This window comes from Sapajus apella, unplaced genomic scaffold (genome assembly GCF_009761245.1).
Source record: "Sapajus apella isolate SASKATOON/1434 unplaced genomic scaffold, GSC_monkey_1.0 scaffold6, whole genome shotgun sequence".
NCBI lineage: Eukaryota > Metazoa > Chordata > Mammalia > Primates > Cebidae > Sapajus > Sapajus apella.
This window is the reverse complement of record NW_022436946.1, coordinates 15,448,984-15,456,010: the sequence shown is the minus strand read 5'-3', so window position 1 is coordinate 15,456,010 and position 7,027 is coordinate 15,448,984. Positions and strand designations below refer to the sequence as shown.

Here is a 7,027-nt window from a genome sequence, read left to right as displayed (position 1 = left end):
GAAGGAAGGAAGGAAGGAAGGAAGGAAGGAAGGAAGGAAGGAAGGAAAGGAAAGGAAAGGAAAAGAAAAGAAAGAAAAAGAAAGAAAAGAAAGAAAGAAAAAGAAAGAAAGAAAGAAAGAAAGAAAGAAAGGAAGGAAGGAAGGAAGGAAGGAAGGAAGGAAGGAAGGAAAGAGAGAGAGAGAAAGAAAGGAAGGAAGGAAGGAAAGAAAGAAAGAGAGAGAAAGAAAGGGAAAGAGAAAAAAGAGAAAGAGGGGAGGGAGGGAAGGAGGCAAGAGAAGGAAGAGAGGAAGGAAGGAGGGAAGGAAGGAAGGAGGGAGGGAGGGAGGGAGGGAACAGAAAATGATTTACTCTTCCCATATTCAGCTTAATCATCTTTCAGGGACCACCATGTTCTCTGAACCATCTCTGTGGACACAACATTATCTCAGGCACTGCGGGCAGCTTCCAGGGAGAAGAGGAGACATTCTTTAACCCATTAGGAGCTTCCAAGAAAATGACGCATATAAGATGAACATAATCTATAATGCCTGGAAATACAAATACATATGTATATAGTAGCTGAGGACTGTTTTGTTTTGGTAATATGATTACATATGTGTAAGGAAAAAATTACAGGGTCTAGGTCTATTCATTTGATATTTCAATCCCCAATAGATGTAACACACATCAATTCAAATAGGTAGGCTTATGCATGCCCCCGTATATAAAGTGTCTGTCTATCTTCATGTAATAAGGCAAATATAGACAAAGGCATTCTCTGGATCAAAAGAGTTTGGGTTGTTTGGGGATCCTGGTATTGGGTCACAGGAATAATTCAAGTTAAATTTTCATAGTCCCTCTATAAGTGAACCATTGAATTCACAAAGCACTGAATACACAATGGCTGTTGGCTTTGATGGTTGGCAAAGTTCACACACACAGCTCTACCCTTCTTTGCACCATCCTACCCCACTACATTTTCAAATCCACAGAAAATGTTGAGTTAAAGCTTATTCAACACTGCAGGCACCCCAGGAGTTATCCTGTGAAATACGTAAATGTTCTGTCCTTTCAGATACAGCAAGACTCTTTTACATTTTAGTGGCTAAAATATAAAGTTTGTATCCAGTCTTAGGGAAGCCTCAACTTCATGAAACGAATTCAATTCAATCATCTGGCTTTCCCAAGTTTCTCACTCCATCTGTTTGACATCTTGGTCTGGTCTTTGATCAGGATTTACTTCAAAAGTAAAACTGAATAAAAATTGATTTCACGGAGAGAGATCCAAGATGGCTGATCACTAGCAGCTCAGGATTATAGCTCCCAGTGAAAGCGCAGAGAATGAGAGGACGCCACACTTTCAGATGAATTTTTGTTGCTCACGGACCAGGAGATTCCCAGTGGAGGAGCCCCATGGGTTGCCAGCGCGACTCTTGTGGCCTGCGTGGCAGTTTTGCCGGCGCCCCGCACCCTGGCGCAGAGGTTCTTGGTGCAGAGTAAACGGGACTGGGTCCCTTTTTGGTCGATGTTTGGCTCTCAGGGAAGGCAGAGTTGCCTCTTCAGCTGATTGAAAAAGGGTCTCAAGAAGGAAGCCAGACCAGAGATTCCCAGGCAGAAAAGCACCACGAATCTTAATGCAGCTGTTTTGGCCGGCGCAGTGGGTTGCTCAGATTCTGGCGCTGGGAGTCAACAAGTTGGACATCCACTCAGAGATCTAATTTGAAAGTCAGTAATTACAAAGATGACAGGTGGATAAATTTAAAATAATGGGAAGAAACCAGCGTAAAAAGTCTAAGAATACCCAAAATCAGAATGCCTCTCCCTATACAGGGGATCACAGTTCCTCATCAACAAGGGAACAAGGCCTGATGGAGAATGAGTGCATTCCATTAACAGATTTAGGCTTCAGAAGGTGGATAATAAGAAACTTCTGTGAGTTAAAAGAACATGTTCTAGCCCAATGTAAAGAAACTAAGAACCTTGAAAAAAGGTTTGACAAATCCTAGCGAGAATAGACAATCTAGAGAGGAATATAAGTGAATTAATGGAACTGAAGCATACAATACGAGAACTCCACGAAGTATGCACAGGTTTTAACAGTCGAATTGATCAAGCAGAAGAAAGGATATCAGAGGTCGAAGACAAACGTAATGAAATGAAAAGAGACGACAAGATTAGAGAAGAAAGAGTAAAAAGGAATGAGCAAAGTCTCCAAGAAATATGGGACTATGTGAAAAGACCTAATATACATTTGATGGGTGTACCTGAATGTCATGAAGAGAATGAATCCAAGCTGGAAAATATTCTTCAGGTTATTATTCAGGAAAACTTTCCTAAGCTAGTAAGGCAGGAGAATACTCAACTTCAGGTAATACAGAGAACACCACAAAGATATTCCTCAAGTAGAGCAACCCTAAGACACATAATCATTAGATTCACCAGGGTTAAAATAAAAGAGAAAATTCTAAGGGCAGCTATAGAGAAAGGTCAGGTTACCCATAAGGGGAAGCCAATCAGACTCACAGCAGATCTCTCAGCAGAAACCCTACAAACTAGAAGAGAGTGGGGCTCAATATTCAATATGCTCAAAGAAAAGAATTTCAACCTAGAATCTCATATCCAGCCAAATTAAGCTTCGTAAATGAAGGAAAAATAAAATTTTTCACGAACAAGCAAGCACTCAGAGATTTCATCACCACCAGGCCTGCTTTACAAGAGCTTCTGAAAGAAGCACTATACACAGAAAGGAACAACCAGTATCAGTCATCCCCAAAACTTACCAAAAGGTAAACAGTATCTCCATAATAAAGAATCTATATCAACTAATGGACAAAATAGCCAGCTAGCATTAAACAACAACATTAAACTCACAAATATCAATATTAATCCTAAATTTAAATGGATTAAATGCCCCAATAAAAGACACAAACAGGCAAATTGAATAAAAAGTCAAAACCCATTGGTTCGCTGTATCCAGATCCATCTCATAAGCAAGGACACACAAAGACTCAAAACAAAGGGTTGGTGGAAGACTTACCAATCAAATGCAGAGCAAAAAAAAAAAAAAAAAAAGACAAAGAAAGAAAACAGTTGTAGCTTTTGTCTCTGAAAAAATAGACTTTAATAGTAACAAGGACTAAAAGAAACGAAGGACATTACAATAATGGTAAAAGGATTAATGCAACAACAGGAGTCAATGATCATAAATATATATGCACCCAATATAGGAGCACCCAGATACATAAGACAAGTTCTTAATGACTTATAAAGAGACTTGGACTCCCTCACAATAATAGCGGGAGACTTTGACACCACATTGTTAGTATTCGACGGATCAACAAGATAGAAAATTAACAGGGACATCTATGATTTGAACTCAGACCTGGAACAAGTAAACTCAGTGAATATTTATAGAATTCTTCACCCCAGGTCCACAGAACATACATTTTTCTCAGTATCATATTACACCGATTTTAAAAGTGAGCACATAATTGAAAGTAAATCACTCCTCAGCATTTGCATAGCATTTCACAGACTTAAATGAAATATTGGTTGGCTATTTGTTATTTTCTTCCCTTATTCCTTTCTGTCTCTGCTGTTAAGTACAATTATTGGCATAAAAGAGGTTTTTAATGCCTATTTTTAGATTGCATTCCAGCCTGGCCAATAGAGCAAGACTCCTGTTCTCTCTCCCGCTTTCTCTTTCTCTTTATTTCTTTCAAAAAAAACAAATCTCCCTCTTTCTCTTCCTCTTTCTTTCTCTCTTACATTCTTTTTCTTTCTTTCTTTTCTTTCTTTAAAAAAAAATTAAATTAAATTTAAAAATTGATTTCACTATCAACAAAACTTACCACCATTTGCTGATGTGTTACTTATCTTAAAAACAATTCTAATTCATCTCTATTATTATATAAATCTAATTCTAACTTAATTATGTAATTCTACTTTTCAGGCAAAAGTATAACCTAATAAAATCTTCTCAAATTTTATACTCAACAAATACATGAAGCACTAAAGGGTCCAGACATTTGTCTATTACAAAAAAAGAATAGTTTTTTTTTTTAAAGAATCCATTGAAGACTCCACAATTATACTTTTACATAAATTGACTAAAATTTTTTCCCCAAATTGGAAAGATGAAATCCAAGAAAGTATCAATAAATATACTTCAAAGTGAACAAATAAGTTACCATGAAGAAGAAGCAGAGACTACGTTCAAGAGAAGCATGATTATTCAAATATTTATTTTTTCAGATTTTGTTGGTCTGAATAGCTATCGAGTTTTAACTCATGTCTTTCAATCTGTTACTATGCATAACATTGTACTTGTGGCATGTTTTAAGACGCTCTTTGGTCATGTTTTCGCACTTTTATAAAATAACAAATTCAGTGTTCTTATTACTCAACCAGCTCATAACATAACTGATCTTGTAAAAACATCATCACTGATGGGAAAGATGCATGCCTACGCTATGACTAAGGGAAGCAGCCCAGCAGCCTCCAGGAGCAAGCAGCCATATGCATCATCGGGTGCATCTGCAAGGTTGAAATTCAGAGCTTTTGCAATAGGCTTATCCAGAAGGAGGCAGGAAAATAGCACGGGTGTGACTTGGGAAAAGAGCTCCAAGTTAGCTGTGGGAAGCCGTGGGAAGCCGTGGGAAGGCCACTTGGTTTCCATCTTCTCCCTCTTTCCTGCAGTGTATCTAAACAAATCTTTTGACAATCAGTAAACCGGGAATTTTGACTGTAGGATCCACAGCTCTAAGACATTTAAAATCTTCCTTTTTGCAAGAGAAATTATTCAACTCTGAAAACTGTAGTAGGATGTGTAGGGGCTGGGTTCCTAGGAAACTTAACTGTTTTAGATAATGCTCTTTGACCTCTAAGGAACAGAGACCTACTTTACTTCGGGGCAGGGCTTGGGTGCTATCTGAAAATATTCACACAGACCACACTGGATCAGAAGGTCATAAGGCTCTAGATGTTCCCCCGTTTTAGGTGCTGATCTCTCTCCTTTGGTCTGTTTCATGTCCCCTGTCTCATGACCTCTCTCAAAGACATCCCTTTCTTCTTCTTTTTTTTTTTTTTTTTTTTTTTAACGTTTTATTTTAGGTGCAGGTTTGTTAAGTAGGCAAACTGTGTATCTTGAGGGGTTGGTATACAGGTTATTTCATCACCCAGGTAATAAGCTTAGTACCTGATAGGTAGTTTTTCGATCCTCATCTTCCTCCTACCTTCCACCCTCCGGTAGCCCTGGTATCTGTTGTTCCCTTCTTCATGAAAGACATTATTTTCCGACCAGCTTTTTCTCTCTTCCCTATGCCACGTCATAACTTCATCTTGCACGTGGCTTTGGCTTACGTGAGCCTGTGGCAATTTGACAGCTCCAGTAAAATTACTTCCTGGCAATTCATTCCTTGTTTCTGAGTCGAGACTGCCAAAGGAAAGACTCTAGTCGGTCCAGCTCGTCTGTGTATGCCAGCTCCTGAGTAAGTGATGGCAGACGTATGCACTGATTGCCATGAGGTCAGGCTTTTCAAATCTGTGTGTGTGTATGGGTGGGGCGGAGGGTGGGTGGGGGGTGCAGCTCATGAGTTTACAGAACAAAGGCTACAGAGGGAGCACACACCTCAGAAAGGCCTGTGGCAGGGCTGAAAGGGGCCGGTATCTTTAGGAAATTTTATTTCTAATATGCTCTTGGCTCTTTCTTAAAATACTTAGTTTTTCATTCAACACATTTTTATCAAGCCATCTCAGTGAGTCAGATACAGGGAGCCATCAAAATTTGAGGGGCAGACTGGGCGTGATGGCTCATGCCTGCAATCCCAGCAGTTTGAGAGGCTGAAGCAGGAAGATCACGAGGTCAGGAGTTTGAGACCAGTTTGACCAACATGGTGAAAACCTGTCTCTACTAAAAATACAAAAATTAGCCGGGCATGGTGGCAGGCACCTGTAATCCCAGCTCTTAGGAGGCTGAGGCAGGAGAATCTCTTGAACCTGGGAAAAGGAGGTAGCAGTGAGCCGAGGCCATATCATTGCACTCCAGCCTGGGCAGTCAGCCTAAGCAAGACTCTATCTCAAAGAAAAAAAAAACCGAGGGGCAGATGTGGCTTCTTAGAAACAGACGCTCCCCAGTGACTGCCTGAGATGCAAGTCTTATCCCCAGCAGACTTGTAAAGGGTCAGGCATTTAACTCTCATCATTTGCAGGATGTTTTTGATTTGACAACTCTATGAAATTTATTTATTCTTTCAGAATGGAGGAAAGATGTTTTTAAATACATAATCTCTACCTTTACATAAAAATCTGGTTTGTATCTTCACAGCACAAAATTCAACATTGGACTTCCCCCCCCCCGCAAATAGTTCTGGAGGATCTATGTCATTTCAGTTTCTGAAATGATTTAAATATGAACATATATTTATATATAAATAGAATCACGCTAAGATATACATAAAAGCAAATAAAGGTGCCAAGGCAGGAAAAGCGGAAGCAGATGGTATATGGAGAGGCGAAAAGGGGACCTATGTGAAGAGTGATGCCTTCTTATTTAATAAATTCTGAGAATCCCATGATTAAAGTCTTGCTATGTTTGTTTGCTTGTTGCTTATTTGTTTTGTTGCCATGTTTGTTTTGACTCTTTTTTCCCTTGGCAGATACTCGAGCAGTGAAATGCTTAAAAAAGTTCTTTCACTGCCTCAACCAGGTCAACATCAACAGCATAAGTCACGTTGCTGGTGTGCAGCCTTGATAAATGGGGTAGCAACGACCCTTCACTGTGTGGTCTACCCTCCAAAGACCCAAAACTCTGATCTAAACATGAGAAATATATCAGATAAATACCCACTGAGGATCATTCTAAAACACACCTGACCAATGCTCCTAAAAACAGCCAAGGTTATCAAAAGCAAGGAAAGTCTGAGAAACTTACAGCCAAGAGGGGCCCAAGGAGACACAATGACTAAATGTTAAGTATGGAATCTTAGATGGGTTTCTGGAGCAGAGAAGGACATTGGTAAACACTAAAGATATCTGAACACAGTATAG

At 39.5% G+C, this 7,027-nt stretch overlaps 1 long non-coding RNA gene across 1 annotated transcript in view; it reads left to right on the top strand.

Annotated features, from left to right (window-relative positions):
- LOC116549263 overlaps positions 1-6,693 on the top strand; it is a 134,069-nt gene extending 127,376 nt beyond the window's left edge. Inside the window, exon 3 of the long non-coding RNA XR_004267780.1 lies at positions 6,637-6,693. This is a non-coding gene — a long non-coding RNA (uncharacterized LOC116549263). The remainder of the gene's footprint in view (positions 1-6,636) is intronic.
- The last annotated feature ends 334 nt before the right edge of the window (positions 6,694-7,027 follow it).